This window comes from Podarcis erhardii (assembly GCF_964252035.2).
Source record: "Podarcis erhardii genome assembly, chromosome: 10".
Lineage (NCBI taxonomy): Eukaryota > Metazoa > Chordata > Lepidosauria > Squamata > Lacertidae > Podarcis > Podarcis erhardii.
The window spans coordinates 17558128-17581434 of record NC_138500.1 but is presented as its reverse complement, the minus strand read 5'-3'; the positions used below and the strand labels follow the sequence as shown (position 1 = coordinate 17581434).

Sequence of the window (23307 nt, the reverse complement as noted above, 5' to 3'; positions counted from 1 at the left end):
GTTAGAATGCCACCTATTAATAGCCCACCAGCATGGTAATATTACATGTGTGAATGGGCCCATATATATGTAACAGGTGCACTTAACTAAATTTTTCATCTTGCCCTCAACGAAGCATAAATGGTTTGGTCTTGCAGTCAACAAACACACAACAACCCTGTGAGGTAGTTTACACTGAGATAGTGACTGTTTCAAGGTCACTCAGAATGGAAAGCATTTTCAGATGTCTTCACTGAGTAAAGACTGTATGGTAAGGAAAGCACAGGGTACACAAAGAACAATGGTTGCTATTTCACCAAGTTTTGCTCAGTGTAGATGCACTGAAATTAATGAAGAAGCCTAAATTCAATTCAATAATTTCAAGGAGTCTACCCTGAGTACCACCCAGTGCTTCTACCAGGCTTCCTGAATTCCCTCAGGTTGCTCCTTTTCATTCATAAGAGTGCAGCAGGGGCCTAAAGTCGTTTCTGAGATTACAGAGCACCTGGTAAATCTAGCTATACATTATGGGGTTAGGGATAGGCACTTTTGTAAAACTGCATTTTTCCATACATAACCGAATCACATCTAGAAACAGTCAGTCCCAACTAGAACACACTGATTGACAACCCTCATAGTATGGAGATCTCAGAATCTCAAATTCCACAGAGAGAGATAGACCTAGCCCTCCCAATCTGAATTTTAACCATAAAACCCCTAGATGTAGCAGTTCCGAAACAAGACAGTGCTTGAAAATTCATCTGGCACACTCCAGGATTTAAGTAGGTATTTGGCATAATTCACTGCTTTCAGTACTAATATCTCTTTGTAGTTTCCCACACAATAGAATTGGCAAGGATCTGTCCCTTCTGTCTCTCCCATAGTTAATGGATAGCTATCACATTAGACTATGTAAAAAGGCAATCAATCATAACTGGTTGCATTGTTCTCTGCCCAGAATGAAGGGTATCGTAAGATACCTCCTGTAAACACATCTAGACAAGATATGCAAGGCAAATAAGATTATCTTCCAAATATTAACTGTTTGAAATATAGCATGTGGACACATGCATGCCTAGTCCCACAAATTTCTCAGGAAAAAAAGTGTTTCTGTGCAATATAAAACTGTCTGGAGTAAATAGTGGAACACAGTACACTCAACAATCGGGGAAGGGGAGCATACACCAGATAAGGGAAGTTTTATTGTTTACAAATTCCACAAATGTCATTCCTTATAAATCCTTACTTCATTTGTAACAATACAACCCCATCAAGCAGCCATGCAAAAATAAATTCACCTACAAGAAGTTACAAAAAGCTTGCCTGCTACCTCTTTCCAGTTCTAAAAATCTGCTTCCCTTCTTCTCTGACTTGCTGTGCTCCCAAGTAAAAGGCACACATAGAACTTTTCCGGGGGGGGGGGGGGAGAGATTACAGTAATCTTCTCCAAACACATCTTCCACTATGCTGTGGCTGATATGTGGTCTACAAGTGATTATTTTCTCCCATTCAAATACTGTACACCTTGGCATTATCCACACAAGTAACCAACAAGGGTTTTCTGCAGCCTTTGGGCCTTTAGAAATGTTCGCACATTTTGCACAGATAAAATAACAAAGGGTTTCTCTTGCTGAATAACATCCCCTTGGTACCAGACGAAGCTCTTCACCAATAACACAGGGCCCTGTTTCAAAACTCTGCACCTCTGTCAAATCTCTCAAACAAAGAGCTCGCTTGAACAGGATTTCTTCAAGACCAATCTGCCCTTGAGACCACTAAATGGCCTAATCCTGTCCCTCCAAGCCTGGACGGCCAAATATTAGGGTTCAGTTTCAAGAAGAGTTCATTGCCCGGGAAACTTCTGCTGCACCCGACCCCAAGGTTCATCCACAAAGAAGGTATAGTAAGTAACAGAGATTGAAACTGCCTTTGAAGACAGGCAGAGTATCCCATAACCAGCCTTTGCAAAACCCAGATTTAGAGCTTTTGCAGAGAAGAAGTGCAACAATCTGGCAAGCTTAAAGCTGGCTCATTTTAGAAATCCAACACTCCTTACTAAGTACATCAGAGCCCTTCCCATGCTGGTGAATGCCAGTATATGGAAAGCAGTCAGGCACAAAAGGCTGAGAATTTCTGCAAATGCATCTTATCCCACACAATCCTCAAACACAGGACACGCTTGGAGACGTGCCTAGATCAGGGCTTCGACTTTGCCGTTGCGCTTTAGGCGGGGCAATCAGACACATGTTTTGCCGCGGTGTTAATGCAGATCTGTTACTCTTTATCTGCCAGCTACCAGTGATACGCAATACTATCACGACGCTACGGAAAGGATTGGCTTGTCTCCGATACTCTGTGTGTGAAGCAGAGGTTTCCGGTCCACTTTTATTGATCGCATACGCAGGGAATCCCAAAAGACTGCGGGTGGGGTTTTTTTGCATTAATTAATGCAGAGAGCGGAGGAATGTTTTCATAATAGAGAGTGCACGAACGTCCTAAAAACCCACTCCCCCCCCCCTTTACCCGCAGCAACACACATCACAGCAGGGAAGCTCTCTGCTCTGAGCAGAACCGAGGAGGGCGCTCCTTCTGCTATTATCTAAGGTTGTGGGGAGAAGAGGATTCCTGGCTCCCATTTCTTTCTTTTGTAAAAAAAAGGAACCCCAATAAACCGCCTCCGCGGACCCTCCCTTAAAAAAAAGAGCGGCAACCACGCTCTTCTGCAGCCCGTAGGACCAGAAACCTTCATGCAGAAAACACCCTTCCCAAAGGCATCACCTTCCCCAACAATGGAGGAACAGGCCACCCCACTAAAGCCCTCGATTCCTGGGACTTCGGTGCGGAAAAAGCGGCAGGCAGCCCGGCAGAGACCCCTCCCCACTATTCCGCCAGCCCCGATCTGCCCCGCTCCTTCCCTCCGGCCGGTGCATTGCAGCCTCCCGTACTTGCTCATGACCGGTGCCCGCTTGCTGGGGGAGGAAGAAGTTCGCGCAGCGCGCGTTAAGCCACAGGACGAGCCCGCTGCACCGTCGCCCGGTTCCCTGGGGCTTCTGGTCTCCGGCCGGCTGCGCTCCGCGTTGCACGCGCTCCAGGCTCTCTCCTCGCCGGGCAGGCGAGGGAAGGAACAGCGACAGGCTCGCACACACCTTGGCAGCCGTTGCCCGCTGCTGCTGCTGCTGCTGCTGGGCACGAGGGACGCGGACGGGGCCAGCTCGTCCTCCCCGCTTCTTAAAGAAGCACGCGCGCCGCTCCGCTCCGAGGTTTATGGAGCGGGAATTAGCCAACGGCGGCCAATGGGGACAGGGAGCGGCGTCTCGGGGTTGGTCGCGTCCGCTCGCACACCCCTCCGCCGGGAGAAGCGATGGTGCGGTCCGAATTGTGATACAAAAAGCAAAGGCGGCGGTTGGCCGCCGCGCGGAGACGCGAAGCAAAGCGGCCAATGGGAAGCCGCTCAAGGGACTGCAGCAGGGCCAAGGCGCAATGCATTTAAAGCGGCAGAGGCTAACGGCGGAGGGCGGTTCAGGTGTCTGGAGGAGTCCCAAGGAAAGGAGGAGAGGAAAGAAAAGGGGGGGAGAGGGAGAAAGAAAGAAAGAGAGAGAGAGAGAAAGAAAGCAGCACACGCCCTGTTCACGTCACAGCCTCTTACGTGGGAAGAGAGCAACCTTGACCTCCAGCTATCCAATAATTTGCAATGCCATTTCAATACAGTACAGCAACACCAGCCAAAAAAGCACAAGAGGGAGTAGGAGAGGCGGCGGCTGTAGGAAGCAAGCTCGGGATTATTGCGCCGGCAACGGCTCTGCTTGCGAGAGCCGTTGGGCGCTTTGTATCAGGAACGGCTAAAAGTTTAAGGAAGGATTTTCGAATATACGCAGTGCCCTTGAACCACTGCGCTTTCGGGGGGGGGGCGTTAGAAATTAGGGTCAAAACATATATATACACACAGAGAGAGAGAGAGAAAGAGAGAATGTTGTAGCACTTCGAAAGCTAAATGTTTCCAGTGTGCAATGCTATACCGGTCTTTTCAGAAGCAAAGCCCTGAGTTCCCTGGGTTTGAGTTCCATCAAGTTTTAGTGTGAATGGGATTGCAGCTTTATTCTACCATAAACTTGCGTGCACTAGAAGCCGCTTAATCAGATACTGTACATGAAGCGTTATTCGCAAAAGCCTACGTTACAATAAATCTGCCAGTCTTTCATGTGCCGTAAGACTCCTGTTGACTGCTGCTACAGACTAACATGGCTTTGAAAGAGTTCTCAATACAGTATACAAAACAGCTGAAGAGTCTCGCTCTCGCATACCCCCCCCCCCCGTTTACGCTGGTGCATTAGTTCCTCTTGCGGCCCGATCCTGTGCACACATTCAAAAGCAAATCCCAAAGAAGTTTACTCCTCAAGAAGCATAGGACTGCTGCCTTACTGTGGTAACTTGCAAGCAGCTCGTTTCCACGGAGGTGTTACAGGAAAAACAAACCTAGAAGTCAGCTTTCGTTCTCCAAGGGACTATGGGAAATGTAGTTTTGCAGGGGTTGATCATTCTGTGTTAGATGCCTTCCCTCCACCCCCCCCCAAAAAAAATATCTGAAGAGTTCCATGCGAAAAGCCCAGATATGGTACACTAGTTAACAGGGTTGGCAAACCCATGAGGTAAGGTGAGGTGACAGTCTCAGGCAGCTGCCAATATGTGTGCTTGACACAGCTAAAGCATTAAAATAGTAGTGTTATGAGAGGAACTGATTAGGACTCCTGTACTAGAGATTTTTCCAAAGTACAGTAACGTGCCTTGATAGTTGGGAACTCCTCTACATCCTGTGGTATGCAATGCCACATTTGGAAGGTTGGTTGGTTGGTTGGTTAGTTATACTTCCTCCCAAAATACCCAGGGCAGCAAACAACAAGTGACAAAACAATTAAAGCATTCTTAGAAACAATTGCAATACAGTACAGATGTAGACCAGGAAAGATCTCAACTTAAAAGGCTTGTTCCAGAAACTGAGATGGCATCTTGTCTAACATTCAAGGTGAAGCAATTCTCAAGAGTAGGTGCCACAAGGCCCGATTCCTACATTGTGTAGAATGGACCTCTTTTTAAGTTTCAGGCATCCTAGTATTCCAGGCTATATAGGGCTTTATACACCAGAACCTAGCCTGGTACCTAACTGGCATGCTCTCTAGTTAGTCAGGGTAGACAGAGAAACAGAAGAGAAAGGGGGGCTGCAATTAGCTGAAGTGGAGGTACATCTTTCAGAGCTACAGCTGTGACTCCTTTGGAATCCAATGCTGTTAATATTTGTAACAAAAAATAAACCTGTACCTTAAAGTTAATTTTTTAAAATGCACCACTTAATGTTTCTTAACCCTTCAGAAAACTGAAAGTCTGCTGGACTAAAGGAACAGTAAATTGAACATTTTGGCGGGGGGGGGGGGGATAAAGAGGAAAATCTAGAACACAGCATTGGAGGGCTTTTAGTGCCAATTAAAACTTTATCTCTTTAGCCAGTTTTTTAATTGTGTGGATTCTTAGCATGCTAGGAAACGGACTTTTGAATTAAGCAAGAGGAGTACTTGTGCCCACTGCTTTTAATGTGTTTACTGGACTTGTTGTATTGTTAGCTTGATTTTGTATTTGATGCATCCTGTACTAGGATCACTTGCTTGATGAGGGGTGGTTTAAAAATGAAATCAAGAAATAAAATTTAAAATCTTGCTTTCCCAGAGTGGGAATTAAAACAGGTGTCTTATTTCTCTCTCACACCTTCTATGGCAAGTCTATATATTCTAGAACAGCCACATGGAAGCCATGGCAAGGAGGGGACCCTGCATGTGGTCATATCTCCCCTTGTTGTGTCACAGCCATTCTAAGTAGAGTGTCTTGCCATATAAGTTGTTTACATTGCATGGGCAATCTAATGACACCAACAGAAGTTCCTATTGGTCATAGGGGTACAGATATTTTCCACACAGTCATGGCAAGCTATTCTGCATATTACAGTCTTTACACAAAGCAATCACCCAGAGGATGCCACCAGCAGCCTTTAAGCACAATTGTGATTTCTAGACCAGTGCTTCAATTCTTTCTCAGAGTGGTACTAAATTAGCTTAACTCCTACTATACTCCAGTTTAAGTCGTTTGTGACTAGACTGCTGCATAATTGTGTAATTAATCCCAGGATTAAGGGGGTTAGCCTTCAAGTTCTTGACCCCCTGCTATGAAATGCCAGATTGTTTAAAAGACTAGCGCTGGAGAAAAAAAGATGGAAATCACATATGAGGGGCGGTGGGGGGGAGACCAAATAAAAAATTAATAATGCTTTCAAAAGCAGATGCTCGCATTACTGAATGAGAGATGCAAGCTTTGTACTGCCACAGCTATGGAAGCAGGGCTTTGTTCCAACATGCCCACCCTCCTCCCCAGCCTATCAGCAATCATAATAAAATGCTAATAATGGCCAAAGCAATTCCCACTAGAGGAATAAGAAACCACAGCAAATGTCAGCCTGAAGCTGACAATTAAAGTCTAGAGGAACCTTACACTTCAGTCAAGCTCTTTGAAGAGGACTTTATTCTCTGGTTTTAATCCTACAGCAGGATTATTCACATCAACATTTTGTTTGAATTTCCATAGATACTGTGACGTTGCATTGTAGTACAAGGGAGGCCCTGACCAAAACTACAATTAAATATGGTGCACATTTCCACCCTGCATTCCCTTCTCACAGAACAAAATCTAATATCTTTAACCCAATCTATCAGTGAAGCCCATGTAATGTTGCATCTCAGTAAGAATGGTCTAAGGCTGTTTCCCACCGGTGAGACTTGTGCCACTTTCAGATGGACATCAGTGCCACAGCCTGCCCAGGGCCTCCTCACTAGAGATGCGAAAGCCTGGGGGGAAATGTCCCACCCCCATTTTTCGAGAGCTTCACATATACACCTCACTTGCCTGTCCCAAGCCCTGCCATAGCTTTTTGGTTGGACCAGTGCCCTTACCAGCAACTCCTTGGTTGCTGAACAAAAGTGGGCAGGGGTTTGGAAGAAGGGAAGAAGGTCTCAGGGGAAAGTGCCAGAGAAAGTATTGAAGGAAATATAATTAATTAATAACAAAGGAAAAGTCAGCAACTCACTTTGTTTCTTTGGAGCTCTGCTCTTACCTGTCAACACCTGACATCATGTCTGACATCGGGGCGAGTGTGGCTTGCCCCAAACAGCTTTGCAAGCCAAGTGACAATGCCTAGTGGGCTAAGTCTGGCCTGTGAGTCAGCGGTTCCCCACCTTTCTCTACAATAAGTGCCTGTACTTAGCATGAGTCACAGAGCTTTGGAACTCTTTGTCACAAGGAAAACCCTACAGCAAAGAATTTTGTAACTTCCAAAGGAAGGCAAGTTAATTAGTAGACTATGATCTTAATTAACTGCCAGATGATTGTGAAAAACTGCCATGGTTTTGTGACTCGCTTTGGCACCATACCACTATTTTGGTGGGTTTCAGTAATTTTGAACCAGCTCAAATGGGAACCCTTGGTCTAAAGCTCAGTGTGAGGTACTGGTTACGGTATTGGACTAGGCCTAAGGAAACCCAACTCCAAATCCCCAGTTCAACCATAAAGCACATTGGTTTACCTTGGGCCCACCACTATCCCAGCCTAACCTAACTCACAGGGTTCATCTAGTCCAACCCCTGCCATGCAGGAATCTCAACACGCAGTCTCCCTTCCAATTTGCTGCACCACTGTATGTCAGGGACGGTGCTGAGGAGGACTACACTGAGGAAGAATGGTGAGAGCCATTCCCTCCTCCTGATCCTGATCCTAAATCTTCCCAGGAGCAGGAGGACAGTATAGATTTGGAGCAGTGGTTTGCAGAGGGGCATAGTTCAGAAGGCAGAAGCTGGGAAATACCGGATGGGGAACAGCTAGCAGAAGAAACACTAGAAGAGTGTGAGTTAACAGATTCACAGTCTCTGAGTAGTATCCACCACCACCCCTTCCCCAAAGTCTTGAAGAGCTCAGAATGTGTCAGAACAGAAAGTGCAGAGGGTATAAACTCAGATTACAAAACATAGGAGTGACATGAATTAAAAGGAATGGAGGGGGGTGACCTTAATTGGGAGCACCCCCATTCTGGTTAGATGCTTTCTTTTGTCCTTCGCTGTGTTTATTAAAGAAACTAACTGGTAAGAATTCCCTTTCGTTTGATCTGCTCATTTATGGCCACAGGGGAGGAAGCCAATTCCCCGAAGCCTGACACTGTATGCCCTTTGAGCACTTTGTGGGAAAGACAGGATAAAAAGTATCAAGAAAATAATATAAAAATTGTAGAGAGGTCATTTTGAGAATGTGACGGAGGATTAGGTTTCCCACCAGCACTATTCTTCAGAGTACACTGCAACCCAACCCATGTTGCCAAACAGCTACTAGACCCTTCCTGTATACTGGGCCCACTGATGTTCCTTAAGAGGTAAGGATTTGGCCCAGAGGTATCTAGTTGCTGAGCAGTAAGGGCACTAGAGGAGAGCATTTGTATATGTATGTTATAAATATACAACATAAAGACTGAGATGTGCTGCCATAGTTCTTAATGTTATAATCCCTACACAACTTATGATTTATTATGGCATGAGCTGCTATGTCCTAACTAGGCTGTTCTTCTGGAATTTGTAAGAACACAAGGAGTGATTAATATAATCCACTGCCTGCTTTTTGCCTTCAAGGTGAACTTGCAATTCCAATGAAGGACAGGACAGGACAGCAACCCACTGCCCTCATTGCTGGCTTCGTATTACAGTGGTGCCTCGCAAGACGAAATTAATCCGTTCCGCGATTCTCTTCGTCTAGCGGTTTTTTCGTCTTGTGAAGCAAGCCCATTGACAGCTTAGCGGATTAGCGCTATTAGCGGTCTAGCGGCTTTTAGCGATCAGCTGAGAAGCGGCTTATCAGCGGAACAGCTGATAAGCGGCTTAGCGCTTAGGGAAAGGGCAAAAAAAGGGGGGGGAACCGCGGGAACTCGCAATATTTTTTCGTCTTGCGAGGCAACCCCATAGAGAAATTCGTTTAGCGAAGCGCCTCCAAAACGGAAAACCCTTTCGTCTAGCGGGTTTTCCGTCTTGCGAGGCGTTCGTACTGCGGGGCACCACTGTACTACCACCAAGAAATCTTTTACACAAACTATGTAATTAAAACCAAAGCTGTTAGCAGTTGCATCCACACAACCTATGCCAAGTTCAACAGGACTGGCAACATGGTGTCCTCATTCAGCTCCCTTGACTTGTCTCACTGCAGTAAACAACAACATACAGCAAGAGATACACAGAATTGGAAGAACAGTAGCCAAGTTCATCAGTGATGCAAACTTACTATGGGGGGGGGGGCAGGGAGCACTGCTGTCAAATTCTAAACACCCAGCATAATGCATCATTGTGTTAGCAATAACAAGGGATCCTTTGATGGCAAACACTTACACAGTTATTTGGGAAAGCCCTCTCTTGTCATCTACTATCATAAACTTCCTTTTGAAGCTGGTCACATTTGACACGGCAGCTCTTCTTAATTCTGCAGCGCAAGTGTCAACATTTGTAAAAAATAATAATTTAAAAATTAAATTAAAACCTGAGTTAGCAGCATCGTCAGCTTCTGAAGCCCAATAAAATATTGACATTAATTACTATATGGTACTTTACTGGAATAATATGAAGGTTAATCCGTAGCACCAAAGGAGAAAACAAAAAACTGGAGTTGCACCTTTGATGATGCAATATTGTATGCCACATTTCTGGAGGGAGTGTGGAATTTCAGCAAAACAATAAATCCCAGTTATTTCCAGGTATCAACTTAAATATTAAGAATTTCCATGTTTGTAATTAAAAGGAAGCAAGGACAAGTATAACATCCCTGGACCCAGAAATAAAGGCAAACAGGAATTAGGAAAAACACAGTTTTAAGATTCCACAGAACCTCCACATAGGAGTTTTAAACCACCGCCTCTAGTAGCCATATGTGATCTTGTTAAGGCATGTCTCTGTACACTATAGGTTGCTGACAACTGTCCAATATAAGGGAATATCTATTAATTAAAAAACTCTATAAGGGCACCTTTATATTTTTAAAACAGTAAGAGAAAGAAGATGCTATCACCAAGGCATTATAATTCTTTCTGAGGAACAACCAGCTGCAGCTGACTAACTGTAGGCCATGGGTAGGCAAACTAAGGCCTGGGGGCCAAATCCGGCCAAATCACCTTCTAAATCTGGCCCGCGGACGGTCCGGGAATCAGCATGTTTTTACATGAGTAGAATGTGTCCTTTTATTTAAAATGCATCTCTGGGTTATTTGTGGGGCATAGGAATTTGTTCATTCCCCCCCCCCCAAAAAAAAAATATTGTCCAGCCCCCCACAAGGTCTGAGGGACAGTAGACCAGCCCCCTGCTGAAAAAGTTTGCTGACCCCTGCTGCCAGCCAAATGAAGGAGGCCTATGAAGGTTGCCCTTGGTTACGGACAAGGAGAAGGTTGTAGAGGTGAATTATTGGGGCCTTGTACTTAACACCTATTGAAACATCTCTATAGACTGGACCACACCAAAGTAAACAGAAAAGAACATTAAGAATAAAACCTATATTCTAAGCTGTTTCCCCACTGCTCAGCCTTCTCACTGCTACTACACTTCAAAAGATGATTTTTTTAAAAGCCAGAAAAGTGAGAGAAATATACAGCACACTATACCAAAACACTAAATTCCTATTATAACATTTTATTTTCTTGTTTTCTTGTGTTAATTGCCAGCATCAACCTTTCTGTTCCCTACCCACCCATTATCTCAAGCCATCACATTGCCATAAAAGATCACAAGTACCCTTTTTTCTCACTGTGGATGTCCGGCTTGTTGCACACTTACTTGTCTTGTGGACTGGAGGGTCACTTCTCTGAGCAAAGGCACCCACACAGCAATGTATAATCTTAAAAACCAGTACGGTTCAAAGCAATACAATAAACTAAAACACTCAGGTTTGCAGGAAAACAAAAATGATTGGGAGGGAGATGGAGAAAATTCTTAGTTACCAAGTTCTCATATATATTCTTTCTAGGAGGGAGAGGCAAAACAAACCTTTGTCACAGCCCCCCAGGTCCCAGGACATGAAGCCTGTAACCAAGCATAAGTATATGCTATTAAAATAACTGCATGCTTTTCATTGTTTACTCTTCCTTCCCCTTCCTTTGTTTCTTCTTTGTCAAATTTTGGATTTTAAGTTCAAGGCAGGGAGCTCTCTTGACTAATGGCTCTCTTTCTCTAAAATAATTACATAATTTTGAACCGAAGAATTTTGTACTCTCCACTCCCAAAATGTGTGTGTGTGTGTGCGCGCAAATAATGGGATTTAGACTTTTTAGTTAGGTTTAGGTACAGGCACAGTAGACTGCACCAATCACTACCTGATGGATTTTACAACATTAGATGATCCTGGAAAGATATTTTAAACATTTTGTCTCCCTGGAATAAGACTTCTGTAACTGGCAGACACATAGCTTTTTTCTGGGTTGGTTTTTTTTTTTTTAAGTGAGTGAGGCCTTAAAATAGCTTTCTGTGATATATCTCTCTTTGTTACAAATACAGTGACTCATCATACCCTAATTCATGTTCAATAACAGGAAAATACTGAATGATTAAATTGTAGGATGCATGCCCCAGACTACAATAAGGAATTCCCCCTGACTAAGATTACCTTTGTAGAGAAAAAGGAAGAGGAGAAGTTGACACAAAGCACGACAACTGTACACATCTGATACGTCAACAGAACTGGATTTTAATTTTATTTTCAGCATCAAATATCTCCAATTTCTGCAGCAAGAATGCTTCAGTTCTAAATTCAGTTTAGCATTCAAGACCATTTTATTCACTAGGTCAACATTTTCTTAGCGTTAATAGTTTTGAATTTCTTATGTGTGGAAAAATTAAATCTCAGTTCTGTGTTAGATTTCAACTCAACACAAAAGAGGTTCAATTCGACCCATCACCCTTTCCTTCAAATAGCCACTCTCCCTTTCCCCACCCACTCCAACCTATTACACATAACACTTCTCTCTTACAGCCCACCATGATGGAAAGAGAACTCCTTAGCATAACTGTTAAAGTCCTGTGTAGAATACTTCTTTTGTGCAACCCGGCAGTTTTGATCCAACTAGCAGAACAATACTTGGTGTGTTACAGCCAGGAAAGATTATTCCCAATTTGACTGTCTAACGAATGTGGCAGGGGGAAATGATTGCAAACTTGCTCCCTTTCTGCATTAAAGATTTGCATGAATGCTGCCCATTTTGAAAGAGCACAAGGTTAACTTCTAGCAAGCAATAAAAAAATATATGGTCAGATGAGTTGTGTTGCCACCAGAAAGACAGAAAGAGAACGTACTGTATACAGGAGCTGCACTAAAGGATATAAAGCATACAGAAGCCAGAGAAACAAACAACAGAAGAACACATCCTTTATCACAGACCATCGGTCCAAAAACAAAAGTAAAATTTAACTACCTAAAGCTCCAGGTTTTGGAGGGTCGAATACAAGACCCCCTCCACAGCCCCCTCTTTCCTCAGTGTGTGTGTCCACTGCCTCATTGCAGCAGGTCCACTAGCCCCTACTGCTGTGTAGGGCCACAGCAAAACATACCAACCCTTGAATCAACCTCGAGTTAAAGATACAAAACCTAGATAGCTAAATTATACAATGCCGAGCCAAAATATGTTATCAGTAGCAAACAAGACAATCAATAACCACAGAATAATACCACCACCCCTTCAGAAATACAAGCAGGGAAAGCAAACATTGTTTTTTTGTTTACCTTTTTTTAAGCGAAGAGAAATCTACCTTTGAAACAAATCCTTTGGGGTGAAACAAATGCTGATTTGCAATAAATACTCTTCTCACATATTTTTCTTTTTACCACTTGGATTCAAATTCTTATTCTCATTACCTGTAGGAAACGAAAAAGTCTAAAACTACTAACATAAAAATTACAACCCCTGATACTTTAGTTATCAAAACTAGCACACTCAAACTTCCTAAGGGGAGGGGAACTCCTTCCTTTGCCCTTTTAATTGATCCATACAAGCTGCTACTCTCTAAGGGGGTGGGGACTCACCAAGGGGTTAGGAAGACTCCACCCCTTTTAAGAAGGAGCCAATAAACAGATTCCCTGTAGAAGCTGAATAAGGTTGCTTTTTTGCAGAAAAGGGTTTCTGGTTCTGGAAATTAGAAGTCACAAACTGTAAGTACTTCCAAATTTCATGGAGGAGAATAAGCACACTCAATCATGTAACACACCTAATGTGCACCGACCACCAATACACATTGCTGAATATGGTTATACATTATATTAATTGTAGCCTGCAATAACTTGGATGGCACTGGCTTCTTCTGAAGAAGGACATGTTAATAAACTGAACACAACAGTTTCCTTCTGTTTAGAATGGAAGAATATTTAACAGAATGCTCAGTCCCACAGTGTACTTGCTTGTACTTATTATAGAAGCTGTGTGACTCAAAACATATTCAGCAATAACAAATAAAGAGTCTTGTGCTTGTTGCATAAATATATGCTGTATCGTAAAAACCAATACATTCAGCATAAGCTTTTGTGAACTACAGTCCCCTTCATCAGATGCATGCAGTGTTATCTGCAGCTGGCAGATATAAAATTAGAAAAGTACAGTCATGTTTTTTTTCTTTTTCTGCATTTCAATTAATGCTGCTGCAAATGGTCACTTTAATTAACATAGCATTCTGATGAAGGGGATTCTAGTCCACAAGAGCTTATGCTACAATAACAGCGTAACCCTTGTCATGCCCATTCGGCAGTAGGCCCCATTGAGTTCAATGGTGCTTAAGTAAATGTGTATAGGATTGATACAGTGTTGGAACACAAGTTCTGATCACTGCTGAAGTTCTCTGGATGGCCTTGTGCCAGCCTAAGCTATCTAGCAGCCATGGTGTGATGAGACAATGGCATAGCCCCTTGTGCATTGTGCTAAGCTCCTTGGTTGGAACAGCAGGAAACAAGAGTCGATGAATAAAACAAACAGGGCTGGGGAATGATGCAGGAAGAGACTTGGATTCAATAAGAACTGGCTTGCAAGAATATCTGTTGCCTGGATTTGCTGAGCTGTCTAAAAAGAGACTGGGGAAAGATCAGTTTTGTATGTATGTTTGTTTAAATACTGAGCGGGCAGGACTCCCCAAAAACAGAAAGCAGAGAATAATTCTGGAGCAATTTCCATGGGGATGGGCAAGATGAACAAATAATTCATGTCCATTTCTGATGTCTATTATTCTTCCACATTAGGCCCTCAGCCGTGCCAACACACACACAGACACGTCTTTATGCTGCTTGCACATTGAGGGGGCGGCTTTGGCTCTTGGTGCTTAGGGAATTTCATCTCGTGACTCCCATTAGCATTGACAGGAGTTATGTGCATACATTTCCCTTTTGTACATGGACTGGGTTGAGCTAGCCAACCCCCTTCTTCCCTTGCTGATCTGAGGTCTCATCTGTGCCAAACACTGAGGTTTTCAACTGTAATGGGGTCAAACATGGTCCATCCATGAGTTGAGAATCTCTGTTTCGTTATCCGATTTTTAAAAAAGTTTTATTTTGCTGCATATTTAGGATGCAGCCCTAAACACACATACCAGGCAGAAAAAACCATTTCGTACAATGCAGCTTATTTTTAAGCAAACTCGTTTAGGATTTCACTGCATATTTTGCAAACCACCCTGGAACCAAATTTGGTGAAGGGCATCTATTAACAATTTCTTTGAGGGAGGAAACCACGCAAAGAAAATGAAATATTTCAGTGTTTATATGTTTATGTATATATGGGTGCATATATAACTGTACTCATTCACTCACAGTCAACCCTTGGCTCTGTCTTCTCTTTGTATCTCCTTGCCTTCTACAATTAAGATTCTAAGTTCATTGGAAAAAGGTCCTGTCTTTTTTGCTATGCTACTCTGGAGTTATATGGGTGTGGGGCAGGGGGGAGAATATCGTTTGGAGGATTGCCACCTGACCACAAAACAGCCACCTGACTTGCTCTTGTGCCTTGATTTGTAGCAGGTAAATATTTTCAAGGCACAAAAATTAGAATGATCACCTGCCAGCAATTGTACCTGAAGCAAGGGACTACAGCTTGCTGGCAGAACACCAGTTTTGCATGCATTCAATCCCTGGCATCTCCAGTTTAAAGGGATCAGATAGCAGGTGATGGGAATAAATATGCCTTACGCTGGAGAGCTGCTGCCAGACGCTGTCACGACATTTCACAACACTATTTGGGCTGGAATATTTCCCACGTTACTTTGAAGGCCCTGACTGTGTTTTACTATTCACACACCTTTCCCCTTAAAAAGTGCACAAATGTAATGTCAAAAAGCTCACCTGCATGTCAGACTGCTTCCAAAGAAGACATGCGAGGCGTAAAACATGTAAAACTCCTCCTGTCTTTCAGAATTCACATTATGATACACAATGAACTTTGCTCCAAGTTTCATAGCCACTGCAGACAGGAAATAGACATATCCTGCTTTGGATCGCAGTGTTTTCCCTTTACTTCCCAGTGGGTTGGGCAACATCCTTCATGCACAGCTGTTAGGGACAAGAAGGCCCTCCAGATGGTGGCAGGGCACACCACCCTGCCTAATCAAGTGATAACAGCTGGGCCAGGCCATTGGTCCATCTAGCAAGTCCAGTATCATATTTCTCACAGTGGACAGCCAGATGCTTCCAGGGAACCCAAAGGAATGTCATGAAGGCAACAAGCCCTTCTCAACAACTAGTATCCAGTGGCATCTTATCTCTGGATGTATTTAGCTCTTGCATCTAACAGCCACTGACAGACCTATCCTCCAGCAATGTGTCAAACTTCTTTTTAAAGCCAACTCATCAGCCAGGGGATGTCACCGCATCCTTGGTAGAGAATTCAGTACATAAGCTGTCCATTTAGTGAGGATGACCCAGGGGTGTTGAAAGGGAACAAAAGGTGGTGGCACAACTGCTTAAGCATAGAAGGGAGAGCACCCCAGGCCCAGCCATGGCACAGAGGGCGGCCTACCCTCCCTCTCTCCCATTTTGTACTGAACTCTGGTAGTACAATTCTTAGCAGGTGTGCCATCCCTTTAGAGCATGCTACAAGTCCATGCCTCTCTGTGTGCATGTGTGTGTGTGTATATGCACATGAGAAGAACTGAGCGTGCTCCTCCTAGGAACAGTTGGCATGGATCCACGCTGGCATCTCTGGGTTTGTAAGGCACAAGTCACTTGAGGCTCACTGTAACATTATCATGCTGGTATGAAGCAACTGCAGCCCTTTGTGCTTCAGTCTCTTTGATCTCAAAGGACACCAAGGAATGCATACAGTTGAGGCTGGATGTGTGGACACCAGTACACTTTGGACTCTGGTATACACACTGCTGCAAACCCCCTAGGGCTGGGGTCTGCTCTCATCAGGGCTCCAGAAGCGAACTTTCCCTGGAATGGAGAGCTGTGGTCTTTAGTCTCACAGCATACAGAAAACTAAGCCCAACGCTGCAATAGTTTGCATGTTTACTCTGTGTCCAATAGGACCTACTCCTAATAAGTTTGTTTTGCATCACGGCCTTAACCTAAACACATTTACTATACAGTACAGTGGTACCTCAGGTTACATATGCTTCAGGTTACATACACCTCAGGTTACAGACTCCGCTAACCCAGAAATAGTGCTTCAGGTTAAGAACTTTGCTTCAGGATGAGAACAGAAATCGTGCTCCGGCGGCGCAGCGGCAGCAGGAGGCCCCATTAGCTAAAGTGGTGCTTCGGGTTAAGAACAGTTTCAGGTTAAGAACGGAACTCCGGTACGAATTAAGTACTTAACCCAAGGCATCACTGTACAGTAAGCCCTGTTAACCACAATGGAACCTGTTTCTGAATAAGCATGCATGGGACTGCATTGCCCCATAACCACATTTGTGTATACATAATATTTTCCCTGTTATAGCTTCCTTTGTCTCTCTCTGTCCCCTGTTTACTTGAAATTTAGATTGCAAAGTTCTTGGGGCAGGGACCTGTCTCAGTTTAAATTAGTATTTAAGGCACCATGCATGCGTGTATGTGTGTGTGTGTATACACACACATAATACTAGTGAATGTCCCTGCAAGACCTCTTCCCTTTTTAATGTTTTCTCATCCACTGCTGAAATGTGGATTGTATGCAAGCTCCAAAAAACATACATTTACTTATTAAACTCTGCAAACCACAATGCACAGTAAGTGTCAATTATCATTATCAAACTAACTCCAGCGTAGACCTCTAGCTTCCGTTTACAACACTGACTGTATGCCCTGACGCACCCCTTACAGTATATTCACATAATCCCTCCAACAAAAGGCATTATGCCCAGTTATTTTCCCCCTAGGGTCACCAACACATGGAACAAGACAATTAAACATTTTCAGCTTCAAAATACATGTGATATGGTCAATACTCACAGAACAGTGATGAAATCTATTTCTTTTTCTCAGAGGTTAAAATCCTTGTCAGTAAGCAGAGCACTCACAATTGTTAACAACCTCTGACTTGGTGAATCTCCAGAACCATAAATTCCCCTGTTGCCTGCTTTTGTCCTCAGGCTCCAGCACTGCAAAGGTTCCTTTTGTGAAAACCTACAGGTACCATTTCCTTCCTTCACTTCTATTTGTGGGTGTGAAGCATGCTGAAAATCGAGGTGAAAGGGAAACGGTATTTTTGATGTGCATCTCCTTTGGTAAGCTTCTCCCAGAGCATCTCACCATAGCATCTTGTGGAGATGGTGCGATGATGCAGCAGGCTGCCATTCCGTCACTGTTGTCATGACAACCAAGATGTGGTCCCCTGTGGTAGAATAACACAGATGCAAAGGTAGGACAGAAATTATGTGCTGAGCATCCTTTTGGAAGGCACCAGAGACCTTTGCATTGACATACATCCTTCTTTTTTTTTTTTAAAGAATCCCCAGAAATTACTTTCCCCCTCTCATACCGGGTGTCCTATTTTCGAGGCTCTGGAGCACCCACTATCATTTGATATGCAGAAAACCAGGCAGAACCCTGAGCGAATTCTCCATTTTCTTTGTGAGAATGTTGCAGGTATCTGAGAACATAAATCTAAATATTTCTGGATGAGAGGAGATCCCCATCAGAGCAGAGGAACTACTGTATTATTAACACATTAATAATATAAGGCAGCAATCCTATGCACAGTTACTTGGCTATTAGCCACAGAAATAAGTGAGGCTTACTTCTCTGTTCTGTTCTGAGTACAGGAAATGGCCAATTGATGCATGTCCAAAAGACGGTGCCGGAATCCAAAATGACTCCAAAATGTCACTCAGTGTGTCACAGAAAGGGAAGATTGGGGGCATCTCTCATTGATCCCCCTTCATGTTCCCAGCACACCTTGCTAAAGACACTCTTTTCCTGTCACCTCACACCATCAACACCTTTCGTCTCATTAAGGGCTTGGCTTATCCCCAGCTAGCTATGTGAAGCTGCCTGAGATTGTGATCCTAAACCAGGGGTAGGCAACCTAAGGCCCACGGGCCACAAGCAGCTCCTGGGGGTCATTTAACCGGCCCACGAGCCACCCCCAAACTGAGCTGCCTCGGTGAGTCCCCGCGAGCTGCGCTAAACCGACACAGCGTGGCAACTCGCTTCTGTGGTGCCGGAAATCGCGTCTGTGCATGCTCAGATGCTGGAAATTATGTCTGCGGAGACACAGACCCCAGAAATTGTGTCGACGCAGACGCCAGAAATCGCAGACGCGCATGATCATGTGCCTGTGCAATCCAGCCCATGGAGGGATCTCCACTGAAGTGAACTGGCCCAGGCGAGGAAAACCTTGCCGATCCCTGTCCTAAACTGAAAGCAACACCACTTGGCTTAGTTTTTTAATTAACCAAACTTTGCTTACTTCATAAATGTATGAGTTTGCACAGATTCTGAATGTAGAGATTATGGCGAGCCAAACTCATAACATCATTAAAAAAAACCCACAGGTGTTTGGAAGTACGCATGATCACATACATGTACACTAATTGGAGAGCCAAGGTTGCTTGTGGCTCTGTTTGTGGTACATGCAGTGGCAAGCATGGGGTTGTTGCTCTGCAATGGTCCCTAGAACCACTTTGGGCCTCCAGAAATGCTCAGGGTTCTCAGCAGGTGGCTGGTGCCTGTGGCTCCCTCCCACATGAATCACCACTCTGTGGATGTTTTCTTGGCAGCGACAGCTCCTTAGCAGTCCCAAGGACCTTGCGGAGGTGGCTAATGGGATCAAGAGGCCTCATCTGCCCCGTCACTCACAAAGGAGGACATAAAAGTGACAGCCGCTAATGGCCGGCAACATTCTCATCAACTGCCTCATCAGCACGATTTCCCAAGCAAAAGGTTGTGGTGGCTGAAGGAGCAGAAGCATCACTGAAGCGGCTGGCTCTTTGGCAGCAGCAGAGAGAAAATGTGTGTGCATATATAGATGTGTTTGCAGCCACAGAGCAGAAAAGCAGGGGTGCTTCCAAATATATATATATTTTTCTTGCTTCCTCAAGTCTTCTGCTGCTTCCTCAGCTTCTGCCCACATGGAGAAAACGAAATGCTGGGGACTTAATCTGAATCAGGGTAAAGGCTCAGCACAGCTCAATTTGTAAAGCTCATAGCTCAGTGGAAGAGAGAGCCAGAGGTATAGTGGCCCATTACTATTTCTGCAGCAAGGACCCTGTCTTCAGTGTCCTAGAGTTGCCCAATCAGCAGGAAAGGGGAGCTTTTTAGCCACTGAGAAGTCTTCTCACTCTTTGTGCTCATTGGAGCTAATCAGAGTCAACGGAGGTGAGGATTGGCTCCTAGGGTCACTCTGAAGAAGGTGCGTGGGAAGATCACCGAGCTGTTTCCCCCCTGTATGCTCCGAAGCTACACATTTAGGTAAAGGGACCCCTGACCATTAGGTCCAGTCGTGGCTGACTCTGGGGTTGCAGCGCTCATCTCGCTTTACTGGCCGAGGGAGCCGGCGTACAGCTTCTGGGGTCATGTGGCCAGCATGACTAAGCCGCTTCTGGCAAACCAGAGCAGCGCGCGGAAATGCTGTTTACCTTCCCGCTGGAGCGGTACCTATTTATCTACTTGCACTTTGACGTGCTTTCGAACTGCTAGGTTGGCAGGAGCAGGGACCGAGCAACAGGAGCTCACCCCATCGTGGGGATTCAAACCGCCGACCTTCTGATCGGCAAGCCCTAGGCTCTGTGGTTTAACCCACAGTGCCACATTTAGGAACACATAAAATACAAGGTGCTTCAGTTTCAAGCACTCCCATTATTCTAGGCACATTTTGCAGCAGGGAATTTCATTAGCATGAGCATTTTCTGAACTCTGGGCACAGTACTGCGCCTAAGATTTCAGATTAAAACTGCAAAGTGGAAGGAAAGGAGGACCTTTTTCTGCCCCCTCCTTCTAGCTACTCTCTGAAAACTGTACAGTAGTGATTTGGCTGGGTGGAGGTGACTGCCAATCCTCATGCAGCCAAAACTGCACCACCCATACAAAAGAGAGAAGTATCAGCAAACACAGGGGAATCCCATGCTTTATAGAAGTTGTTCAGGTTGGGAAAGGGAAGGCTGCCAGGGAAGGTTGCAGACACCTCAAGTATCTTTCTTAAACCTTTGCAAATGCTCACAAAAGTTTGACCTTTTTGGGGGTTGAGCATCAGGGTGCTTGCAAATCCCTACTTTCACAGTAGCTTCCACTCCTGAGCCAGTCTGCATAATTTCTCAGGCTGCCCTTGCCTGGGGCCCACCTTAAATGAGTCAGTAAGCCTGGAAAGGCAAGATGATGCTCCCGAACTATTAATGTTGGAACTAGCCTGGCCATAACAACATCAAGATGTGTGACCGTTTGCTCCGCTGGGAGGATGGGTGAGTGCAGTAAACAGTTGGACCAGAGATGCTTTGGATTTGTACAGAGAGACTGCACAGGCGAGCTCTGCTTTGGGTTAACACTGATTTGTACTTCTAAATAATAGGAGACAATCTCTTCTCTCCGATGTGTCTCTCTAGCGTCATACAGCTGTACAAATATTTTACCACGTGACTCTTGAAGCACAACATTGAGAGCCTCTGAGCTGTGCCAAGAGAGAAAATGCCCTGAAACAAAAGGCAGAAGCCTGGATCAGACCCAGCTGCCAAGAGCCTCCATCCCCAACAGAGTTTGGCCAGGGCTGAGTGCTCTGAGTAAGTTTTCCTTGCTCTTGCTGCAAGAACTGTCTGCAGTGAGGGAGGGAATGAGTTCTCAGCCTCTCTAGCAAGCAGAGATGTGGCAGGCAAGGCAATAGGCTAGACAACCAGCTCTTTGTTATGCTGCTGTGTTATCCAGGAATGTTGGCACTATCTGTACCGCCATCTGCATGTATTGGTACTGCTTAAAAGCTCTTTTTTTCCTGGAAGGCAATTTGAAGGGCCAGTTCTAAAGGGATGCTGAATCAGCACCAAGCTCAGGAGCCTCAAATTTCCCCGAAATATGGAAAAAGCACTGTTGCCAAGTTCATCTGGTCTGGCTAATTAGAATGATAAATGTAGTATCATCCAAGCTATCACACATGAAAATAGGCACTCTCTGGAACACTTTGAACATTTCTGTTATCGCATCAGAAACACTCAGGGATAAAGTAAATATTGCAAGTTGTCCTCCAGTGTAACATTCTCCTGGTGCATTATGAAAGCTGCAAAAGGCAACTTCTGGAAACGTCAGTTGTGGAATATCTGTTGGTGCTTGCTTATTAAACTCTTTCCCGGTTAGAAGTGTTCTGCTAAAAAAAGACGGCTTTACTGTCTTCTCTGTCATAGTGACCAATCAGATACCTGTGGGAAACCCATAAGCAGGGCATGGGTGCAATGAACCTCTCTAACTTGTGAGAGTTTAATTAAAACATAAATAAAAACCAGGAGAATGTCACACGTCTGCATGACATATATATATAGTTTGGCTGTCTGCCTGGATATGCTTCTCTGCCTGCTTGTATATACTGTACTGGGCTTTGCAATAGCCCAATCTACACTGATTTAAGAGCAAACAAGACAGATGTCTTTTTGGGTAAAGATTCACTAGAAAATTATAATGGCCTTATAATAAATGAGTAGTTCGTGGTGAATCTCACCAGCTGCAGTGTCTGAAATGACAAGCTGTGTACTGACACAATATGGTAAGCTGCATTCCTGCGCACATTTACCTGTGCAAATAAGGCTTGGTGGACACAGTGGGGCTTCTCAATGGTTTGCATGGTTAGAGCTCATGTGTGTGCATCATATTTACATATGCTGTAAACAAGAATAGTAATCCATGCCCTTGTCTAATATTTTACTTCCAGAGATTTGATTGCTGGGGATGGACCCTGCAGACAGACAACTATAGCAATTCATCCTGAGTTGAAACAAAAAGCTTCCCAACTGGCAAAATAAGGGCTGTAATTTATCAGGGGTTTGTACCAGAAAATCGGGTCAAGAGTACATTTAATACTACTCAGAAGTTTGCCAAGCGTCCTGCCAAGCGTCTCATTATTATTTATCAAGCACCAGAACTACTTGATGTGCAAACGATAAATAATTAGGATGGGCTAAATTGACCTGCTCACAGCCATAAAGACTCAGAGAAAGAAATGGAATTTAACAGGGCAATCATAGACATTTGTACTCAGAAGGAAGCCCCATTTAGTTCAGTGGGAGTTACTCCCAGGTAAATGTGTATAGGATTGCAGCCTCAGATATTAATGCCCAGAATTTTATTTTTACTAAACAACTGGACGGGATCCTAGAAATACCTCAATGGATGAAGTTTTCAAGGCCTCTTCCATTCGCATTGCAAAGTATATTTTAAAACTGCTTGAAAGCTGCAAAATGGAAAGGTCTTTTGCCCAATACTAATTAAGAGTATTTCCCTCCTGTTGCCAGGCTCAGGTTCCAGTTTTACTGCAGGTATCTGTTTTCAGAATCTGCACTTTGGTGACCAACAACAGGTGGAGACCGTCTGTGCCTCAGCATAATGACAAAAAACAGGGGGAGCTGAACTCTCTCAGCATGAAGTAATCCTGACAGCTTTTCTGGATGCAAAATAAAGCCGAAGCAGGGCATTTATTACCGATATTGGGTATCTTTCAAGGCCTGTAGAAACCAGTTTTATTTTTTTCCCTTTTCACATACTATAGGATTTTTTCCCTTTGCACTTCAGCTTTTGCATAGGTTTTTTTCCTTAGTGGCGTAGTTTCTATCTCTTTGCCAGATCTGAAAGGTCTTCCTT

The 23307-nt window shown here is 44.3% G+C and overlaps 1 protein-coding gene across 3 annotated transcripts in view; it reads right to left on the bottom strand.

The window, feature by feature from the left end:
• Nucleotides 1-23307, bottom strand: part of MICAL3 (microtubule associated monooxygenase, calponin and LIM domain containing 3) — a 213191-nt gene that overhangs the window by 175915 nt on the left and 13969 nt on the right. Inside the window, exon 4 of one of the 3 annotated variants that reach the window (XM_081879580.1) lies at nucleotides 17488-17869. The gene's annotated coding sequence lies outside the window, so the exon portion shown is untranslated. Of the gene's footprint in view, nucleotides 1-2924; nucleotides 3287-17487; nucleotides 17870-23307 lie in introns of those variants that run through there. The other 2 variants (XM_081879581.1, XM_081879582.1) reach the window with 2 other exon arrangements.